Source organism: Nicotiana tabacum, chromosome 1 (genome assembly GCF_000715075.1).
Source record: "Nicotiana tabacum cultivar K326 chromosome 1, ASM71507v2, whole genome shotgun sequence".
Taxonomy (NCBI): Eukaryota; Viridiplantae; Streptophyta; class Magnoliopsida; order Solanales; family Solanaceae; genus Nicotiana; species Nicotiana tabacum.
Window position 1 is genome coordinate 112,918,527 of NC_134080.1, and position 10,452 is coordinate 112,928,978.

The window sequence follows — 10,452 nt, forward strand, 5'->3', positions numbered from 1 at the left end:
CCACCACCAAACCCTGGGAATGCACCAGAACCAGTCCCCGTGGACGCGGTCTCACACGACACCCAGCGTATCGACATAAGCTCCCATACTGACAGGAGCATGTGCCAAGGGGATCAACAAGAAGCACAGAAAACTACAACTAAGGAAGAATGTGAGGTTAGCCTCCATGTTATTTTTGAAATGTTACAGGCACAATAACTGGCTATTGCTCAGCTGCAAAGTAACCAGAAAACTCCTAGCACGGTAGCTCCGGGGACAGCTCTCCCAGCCGAACAGGTACCGGAGAGATCGAGCAATAACGGGTCGATGGCCGACCCTGTCATCATAAAAATACTCGAGGACCTAACCAAAAGGATCGAATTGGGCGAGAAAATAATAGAATCAAACGATAAGAAGGTCAAAACCTACAACTCCAGGGTCGACCAGATTTCGGGCGCACCCCGGTCCTGAAAGGTTTGGATTCGAAGAAGTTCATACAAAAGACGTTCCTCGAGGAAGCGGCCCCAAAACCCATTCCAAAGAAGTTCAAAATGCCGGAACTCCAAAAGTACAATAGGACCTCAGACCCCAATGAACACGTTAATGCCTACACTTGCGCAATAAAAGGGCAACAATATAAAGAACGACGAGATCGAGTCCGTATTACTGAAAAAGTTCGGAGAAACACTCTCGAAGGGGCCATGATGTGGTATCACAACTTAGCTCCTAACTCCATAGATTCATTCGCCATGCTAGTAGACTCCTTCATAAAGGCACATGCCGGTGCCATCAAAGTAGCAACAAGAAAATCCGACGTTTCAAAATTAAGAAAAGGGAGAATGAGATGCTACGAGAATTCGTATCTCGCTTTCAAATGGAACGGATGGATCTGTCGCCAGTCTCTAACGATTGGGCAGTGCAGGATTTCTCTCAAGGTCTGAATGAACGAAGCTCGGTGGCTTCAAAACAGTTGAAACCGAATTTGATCGAGTATCCAGCTGTGACCTGGTCGGACGTCCACAACCAGTACCGGTTGATAATCAGGTCCAGAGATGACTAGTTGGGAGCCCCCTCGGGTTTAGTATACCCAAGCAGGCTCCTGGTAAAGGAGCCAAAACCAAACAAAGAAAGATATCAGCCATACATCGAAGACAGGAGGAACGCCCCGAGGTGCAACCCACCTTGCAATGATCAAAGGATAAACCGAGGATAAGATCCTTGGTGACTCATCAATAGAGACAGATTCGATAGGAACGCAGGGCCAATGGGGGCACCTCACTTGTCAGAAAAAAACTTTAACATCGATGTATCAGCCATTGTATTCGCCATCAGTAAAATCAGAGACGCCAAGTCGCCCAGGTCTATGCAATCGGATCCTTCACAGAGGAATCATAACTTAGTGTGCGAGTTTCATAACATGCACGGCCACAGGATCGAGGATTGCTACCAACTCCGAGAGGAGGTAGCTCGACTACTTAACAAAGGCCACCTCCAGGAATTCCTCAGCCACCGAGCCAAAAATCAATTCCGAGAAAGATAGGCAACCAAGAAGAACGAAACAAATGAGCCACAACTTGTCATCCACATGATCTTGGGAGGTGTCGATGCCCCACAGGGACCCGTGATGAGAAGGACAAAAATATCCATCACCAGAGAAAGGCGAACCCCAGGATACATACCCGAAGATGCCCTCACTTTCAGCAAAGAAGACACCGAGACCTTGTCTCCACCTCACAATGACGCACTGGTAATGTCTTTCCTTGTGAATTCTTTTCAAATAAAACCTGTACTCGTGGATCCAGGTAGCTTGACCAATATCATCAGGTCGAGGGTGATAGAGTAGCTCGAACTGCTTCACCAAATCATGCCCGCCACTTTAGTCCTCAACGGATTCAACATGGCAAGTAAAATAACGAAAGGAGAAATCACCCTCCTAGTCACCGTGGCCGGCACAACCCGAAATGCTAAATTTCATGTCATCGAGGGAGACATGAGGTACAACGCCTTGTTCGGACGGTCGTGGATACACTGCATGAGAGCAGTACCATCCATACTCCACCAAATGATGAAATTTCCAACAAAGGATGGAGTTAAAATCGTATACGGGGAACAGCATACGACAAGGAAATGTTCACGGTGCACGACATGGTACCGGCACCAATATCTCTGCCCGCAAAAAAGCTGAAGGGTAATCAAGCCACACCTTCGATTAAGCCTGATTACATAAAGTAAGGGACCATACCGCGTCCTCATCTCGAGTAACCAGGACATATCGGTCCTCGAAACATCGTCGGCGCATCTCGCACTAAGGTATAACCGTCTCCCTTTTCATTTCGTATTTCAGACTAACCCTTATGCAGGCGCCCGATCGAAGCAGTCAGAGTGTTAACCCAACTCGAAGACCTAAGGTTTTAAAGCATCCGTTGCACTCTTTTCCTTTGACCGAATTTTTATCCCGAAAAGGGTTTTACCGGCAAGATTTTTAACGAGGCAACATCTGCATGCTACCTAAGGGAGACACAACAAGTGTTCGAGGCTTCTTTTGCAATCAACCTCGAACACTGAGGGGCATCCCCCACCCCCAAATTCCATCCGCTCAGAAAAGCCAAGAAACGACAAATAGGGTCCCTATAGGAAAATGATGTATTGGGCCAAACGGTCGAACGAACCGTGTCCGTATAGCCGGGCCCCGGCAGCAAAAACATGTACATTTGTATCAAACAATTGAAGAATATCTTTTATCAAAGCGTCTCGCACTCCAAAAGAAGCTCGGCACCTCCGCAAAAACTACTTCTCCGCCGAAAACGTCCCGAATGCTTGGAGACTGGCATCCACAATTCAACACCTGAATGACCTCCGGGCCGGGACTCCAAAATCATAAGCCCTTAATGAGGCAACATGAAAATCTCAAAACATCTCCAACGCTGAAAGTACCCCGAATACTCGGGGACTGACGTCAAAATCTCAAAAAACGCACGACCTCAGGGTCGAGATCTCCAAAATCGTAAGCCCTCGATGAGGCAATAAAAAGTTTGCAAATAATGGCTCCTGAGTTAAGAAACCCTCGACGACTCGGGGACTGCCGTCAAGCGCCACCTCCATTGACTTATCAAAACCTGATGCCCTAAGACCCTGAGTGGGTAGACTCGGTCTCGTAAGACCTACATAAGGCAGAAACTATTTCTGTAAGACCTCAACGGCATGTAAAACCTGTATGGCCTCAACGACATGTAAAACCTGTAAGACCTCAATGGCATGCAAAAACTGCAAGACCTCAACGACATGTAAAACGTGTAAGACCTCACTAGAGGCGTAGAACCGATCCTAAAGTTCTGGCTATATATCGAACTTGTATAACCCCTAAAAAGGCATACCCTCGATATAGATGCTGAAACTACTTCACTCGGGAATCAAAGGCTCTGGCCAATCACAAGTGACTCCGGTCACACGGCTGTACCAGCCGGACTAACATGGCTCGGGGATGCCCGACCGTCGCTAATAGGTGTAAGAGCCATTGTCGCTAGCCCACACAGGCCTTCAATTACTCCGAATCTACTTCGGAAAGAACCAGTTAAACAGGCTGCCTCAGCATATGCAAATGAGCTTCGACCATGTTGGCTTCTAATCACAGGCTTCGAGCTACTCAGCCTCCAAGCCAAACCTCCCGAGGTTCTCGAACATCGCCACAAGTTACCCGAAATCGAGGTTCTTCCCGAACCGACGACGGGTCAGGAAAAAATCACTCCAAAAGCCCTTAACGAGAGGAAAAATAAAGCCTACATAAATGGTCGCATCGATCAAGAGCGTAAGAGCCATTGTCGCCAGCCTAATGAGCCTTAGGGCCACACACAAAAGGTCGCATCGACCAAAAGCGTAAGAGCCATTGTTGCCAGCTTGGAATCTGAAAACTTGAGGGTCAAAATGAGCTCGAGTCGTAACACGATTCGGAGACTTGACCCAAAATAGTTTACTAAATATGCCTAAGAGGAAGGCGTAAGAGCCACTATCGCCAGCCCGCATACACTAGAAGGTCGCATCGGCCCACGTCGTAAGAGCCATTGTCGCCAGCTCTCACTAAAAGGCCGCATCGGCCCACGACGTAAGAGCCATTGTCGCCAGCCCACATACACTAGAAGGTCGCATCGACCAAAAGCATAAGAGCCACTATCGCCAACCTAAAATTTGGACATTCAAAGGCCAAATAAGCTCGAGTCGATGCCAGACTTGAGGACTGCGTCCAAAGCAAATGGCCTAAATATGCCTAAGAGCGAAAGTGCGTAAGTGCCTGCGGGCCAGTCCAATGAGCCCTAGGGCCATATCATGACTCTAAGGATTCCTACCAACTCAAAGAGCAGTCCACATGGCCAAATTCAAGACAATAAGAGAGACAAAAGAAATAAAGCTGCAAGGTTTTCTTTCATACACATGTGCGAAAAAGGGCAATCTCCGTCTACAAACATTCTTTGAAAATGCTACATACAGATGGAAAAATCTATGCCCCCGGGGGCTACGGCCTGCCGGCCTCAACTTCGCTTTCTTCGGCATCGGGCAAAAGCAACCGAGCATCATGCGCGTCCGCCCTTGCTAGCGCCAATTCCTCCGAGAGGGCGAAGCCCCTAGCACAGATCTCTTCGAGGGTCTTTCTTCGAGATTTGCAGCGAGCATATTCTTCAACCCTCCCTTCATGGTCGAGGATCCTTCTCAGCTCAGCTCGAGCATCGACAACATCCTTTGAATAAATTGTCATCTCCTGGTCAGCCTTAGTCCGGCTCATCGCAGCTTTTGCCCAAGCATCAACGATCTCAGCCCTGACCTTTGAAAGCTTAGACTCATGCTTCAAAATCATGTCTGTCCGAACCGAAACATTATCATGGGCTAAACAAAGTTGAGCTTCAAAAGTAGGAACTTTGGCCAAAACATCCTTCCCCTCTAAAGCTTGAGCCTCCGCCCGAGCTTTCAGCTCATCATGTTCACACCTGGCCCGGCCAACTTCATCTCGAAGGCGCTCCAGGGCCTCCGTCTTTTTCTGCAACTGAAATAAACTCAAAGCATATGATAGGAAGCAAGAACCAGTTCCTTTCTATTAGTTTGTATGGGTCCACCAAATCGTAGAGTACCTGGTCCTCTATAAGTTTCTGCTGAGAGCACTTAGTAAAGTAGTAAGTAAATGAATTAGAGGATTTTTACCTGGAAAAATCCCGTACAAGGTGATAAAAAAACCACGACCTACACCTGTATGCTTTTAACTTCACTAACTTGTAATCTTACCTATTACAAGTCACTTTACAATACTTCCTATTGCAAAGGATTTACTTAACTAACTTGTGGTACATTTACCACAAGCCACTTTGTGATATCCTAGTTACAAAGGCTTTTTCTAACTTGTGATGCTATCACCACAAGCCACTTTGTAACTCTATGATTACAAAGACTTTTCTTTCTGACTAAATCTAGTCACAACATATACTCAACGAGTTTACGGATTTACAAAAGGATTCCTAATCAGTATGCTTCTAAGTAAGCGATTTAGGAGATATAGTAAGTATAATAACAAGGTTACAACTCAACTAGGACACCAATCAATCAATCTTTTAGGAACTGGTCCGTAGTGGCATTAAACCTTGTTCTTCAAGCTTGAGAGGATGATTTTTCTGTTTTTGCAAGAGGCTTGAATGAGAAACAAAAACCTTTCAGTGATGTTTTTGTATAAAGCACATTTGGTACATCTTGATCACATCACTTGAAATGATGTGAGTACTTTGTTTGGTTAGAGAATGAGTGGGCTGACAGTGTGGTGCAATGCAGCAGAAACAGTGTCGTCGGTCACTTCATTTCCAGCTGTGTCCAAATGACTTTGTACTGCTATAAGGAAACCACAAGAGCATCAGGTCCTTGTTTGGTTCCTAGCTCCTGAAGCTGTAGCAATTCATATTTAGCTGTAATCTGTTAACGCTTGCAGCAATCCAAGTAGGTTAGGTTCCGTATCTGGTTCTTAGCAGTAAGTTTGTTAGATCATCAAAACATCAGGCAAGAACATTTAAGATCTATCAATTTCCCCCTTTTTGATGATGACAAACTTCAACAATTATAAATCGGAATTAGGGTAGTAAAAACCAAACCAGTTTCAAAGAGTTTCCCCTGAGACTCTTTCCCCCTAAGACTATGCCTTATCTTAAAGAGTAATAGAGCATAAGAGCCAGATTGAGCATAAGAACCAGTTCCCCAATGTTTTTCCCACTTAGTCTAAGAACCAGTTTCCCCAATGTGTTTTCCCCCTTTTGGCATCATTAAAAAGAACAACAGCACAAAGAAGTCCAGCGAAGCTAACTCATGCCACACATGTGCACACAATCATGAGAAAGAATGGAACACAGAGACAGTACGAGACATAATAAAAATGATTCATATTAATAATTTTTAATATGCTTCAAAGGAAGAGGCTACATTGGACTTGTTCACAGGAACAATAGTAGTAGTACATCCCAACCATAAAAAAAACAAAAAAACATCCACCAACTATCAACAAAGAGACAAATAACAAACTATCCAGAAAACTGGTCACTGAAGGGGTTCTTAGGGGGCACTAGGAGGAAAAGGCTTGGAAGCTGCGACAAGTGTCTAGAGAACAAGGTCTATTTGGGCGTTTCCCGACTTTTGCTCGTTGAGCAGTTCAACCTTCAGGTTCTCGACTTGCGCCCTGAGATCAGCATTTTGTTGGGTCAAATGAACCACTTTATCATTTGACAAAGGAACTGCTTGGGCTTGCTGACCTTCTAGGATAGCATTCCTGGCCTTCAATCGACGCATTTCCTCAGCTGAACTGTTCTAGGCATTGATGAGATGAGACACAGTTGAAGTACTTCCTACACCCCCATACTTCTCAATACACTCGCACTCTTCTAAGGTTGTCTGTGAGAATGTCTGTTTACAGGTCCCTACTTTGCTTGTTCCCAGTGGAACCTCAAAGAATTTGAACACCTGAGTGAGCAAGAATCCATAGGGAAGCACGTGATTACCATCCTTGAAATTGGCCACCTTCTACATGTGTTCAATCATTATGGCAGACAGACTCACAGGGTTGAAACTGTCTAGTTGTTCCATTAGGAATAGATCAGATTTTGAAGTTAAAGACCTCCTTTCTGCTCAAGGCAACAATACTTTTTTAACCAGCTCAAACAACAGTTGGTAGACAGGAAGTAGTTCTTTCTTATGGATCTGGTCCCCTTTCTGATTAAAATTATCTTTCACCACTGCATTTCTGAAGTTGTACTGACAAACATCTTGTACACTCAACACTCCAACTGTAGGAACTTGCAAAATTTCTCCAAACAATTTCATGTCAAAAACAATGTCCACCCCAATGACCAACGCACAAACATGGTCAGTATCGACTAGAAAAAGACTGGCGAAGAAACTCTATACCTCCTCCTCATACATTTTAGGGGCATCAATGTAGAATAGATGCATCCATTGTTGAAACTCCACCATTTCCAGAATTTGGCACATTCCAGCAATCTCCAAAATTGTTGGGTCAAACGTATGACCCAGCAGAATTTTTTGATGCCTTAGGCGCTCAGAATCAAGGCAGACCTCACTTCTTGCTTTCTTTCCAGAACTAGGTTCTTCAACTGTTTCAGACTTGCGTTTCCTAAGCTTTTCTCCACTGACTTTGCCATTCCCTTTGGACTTGACAAGTATATCCTCATCACTCACCACTTCCTTCATTTTGGACTTAGATGTAGACCCTTTCTCCATGGAAATAGACTCAGCCTTTTTTAAGGACCGCCTTATAAGGGAACCAGGTTCCTCAAGAGTTCCTTCTTCCACCTTCACTACAGGAATAGCTTCATCACTTATAGGTACACCATCCTTCACCAACTTTCTTCTTTTCTTCTTACTACTCTTCTTGCTCTTTTTGGAGTGCAGAATCATAGACCACTTTGACTTGAAGCTTGGTAGTAGGCCGCTTAATTTCAGACTCAAGGGTGGAGATAACCCTTCGCTTACTTATGAATGCATCAAGGGCCACGTTTTCCAGGTCTTCTTCATCACTAGATTGCATTTCTAGTGCTTGAATTTCCAGGGGCACAACATCGAATGCAGAAACAGCACTGTCCTGGGGATAAGAGTCCTGACCTGGGTCCTCTGGAGAGGGATCAGGTTCCTCATATGATGCCCCAATAGTGTATACTACTGCATCCCCTTCAGCAGCCATGATGGCCCCTTCTACCCACACGCTTTGTGACTCATCTTTCTGGGAAATAACTTCATGCAATACCCCATCAGCAGATACCATAAACACAGTCTTTTCTTCTTCAACCGGTGCTTCCACAACCATGAAATCGACGGCAGCGATGGCAGAACCTTTTGTGAACTTAGTATTTTGACCTTGTTCTCCACTTAGGGTTTGACTGGTGGGAACAACAGACGACGGGGAAAGCAGAACAGCAGTTTCAAGGGTTTCTGAGTTGGGAAGAGATTTGGAGACTGGGGAAGGTGTGGCTGCAGCGGTAGGAGTGATAGCGGGTGACAAAGGCTCGATAAAAGCGAGAGGTTCCATAGATGGGTCAGAGGTAGTAACCACTGAAGCAGAGAAATCAGAAGTTTTCTCAGCCATTTGGAGAAGAGGTGTGATGATCTTTCCCTTTTTGGGTGAATCTAGAGTAGGGCTTACGGTCAAGAAGAACATAAGAGATGGTTTTTAAAAGAAGAGAATAATTATAAAGGGAGAGGAATAGGCATCGGTTCTGAAACGGCGGTTGGGCGTGGAGTATTGTAATGTTTCAGAGGGAGATGGAACATTTGAATTGAAGGGACGTGACAACAGGATCTAAAAAGTTGATGATATGGCAGTTGTATTTTGTACCTTTTTAAGACGTGTATTAAAAGCGATGCACAGAACTACTAACCTTTAGTACAAGAACCTGGTTTTTGAAAAACATTTTCTTCATCGCTTTTTTTTTAAAAGAATTAATCCTTTTTTATCAGTCATGTACTGCATCTACTGCTTCTATGCTTATCATGCGTGTCTACCTACAACGGTATTGAAGTGAGTTAGACATGGCCAAAAAACACTTTGAACTAATTATTTCTTAAGAATACAAACCGGCTAAAGAGGAATCAGGTTCTTAATCTGGCTTCATTAGTCCCAGCTTTACTCTATTTCTTTCAAACTGTTCCCTACTTAGTGTCTTGGTGAAAATGTCTGCAATTTGATCTTCTGTGCTGCAGAACTTCATGCATATCAACCCTTTCTCCACATTATCTCTCAGAAAATGATGCCTCACGTCAATTTGTTTGGTCCTTTTATGTTGATATGGATTCTTTGACATGTTGAGTGCACTGGTGTTGTTACATAGGAGAGGCACACTCTCAGTGAGAACTCCAAAATCCTCCAGCAACTGCTTGATCCACAGAAGATGAGCACAGCAGGATGCTGCAGCTACATATTCAACTTTAGCTGTTGAAAGAGCCACTGAATTTTGCTTCCTTGTACCCCAAGAGATAAAACATGATCCTAGGAAGTGAGACATCCCAGAAGTTCTTTTTCTATCCACAAGATAACCTGCATAGTCTGCATCAACATATCCAATCAGATTAAAACTATCACCTGATGGATAATATTGCACCAAGTCCTGTGTGCCTTTGAGATATCTCAGTATTCTTTTTGCAGCCTTCAAGTGAGATTCCTTGGGATTTGATTGAAACCTCACACACGGCCCTACGCTGAAAACAATATCAGGTTGACTAGCAATGAGATAGAGGAGAGACCCAATGATGCCTCTATACATTGTTTGATTCACAGGAGATCCAGTTTCATGCATGTTCAGTCGAGTGGCAGTTGCAATGGGAGTGTCTATCACTTTTGATGCTTCCATGCCAAACCTCTTCAAGAGTTCCCTGATGTATTTTTGCTGACAAATAGAGGTACCCTTTGGGGATTGTTTTACTTGAAGACCCAGGAAGAAGTTTAATTCCCCCATCATGCTCATTTCAAATTTGCTTCCCATAGGTTTTGCGAATTCTTCACACAGAGAGTCAGCTATTGCTCCAAAAATGATATCATCAACATAAACCTGAACAATGAGCAGGTTCCTTCCTCGTTTCTTCAAGAAAAGAGTGTTGTCAATTTTCCCTCTCTTAAAATCATTTTCTAAGAGGAATTTTGACAATCTTTCATACCACGCTCGAGGAGCCTGCTTTAGCCCATACATAGCTTTGTCCAATTTGAACATATATTCAGAGTGCTCATGACATTCAAACCTCGGGGGTTGCTTCACATAGACTTCTTCCTTAAGTAGTCCATTCAAAAATGCACTTTTGACATCCATTTGGAACAAACTGAATTCCATATGAGAAGCAAAGGCGATCAGAATTCTGATGGCTTCCATGCGAGCCACTGGAGCAAATGTTTCATCATAGTCAATCCCTTCCTCCTGATTGTAGCCTTGGACCACTAGCCTGGCCTTGTTC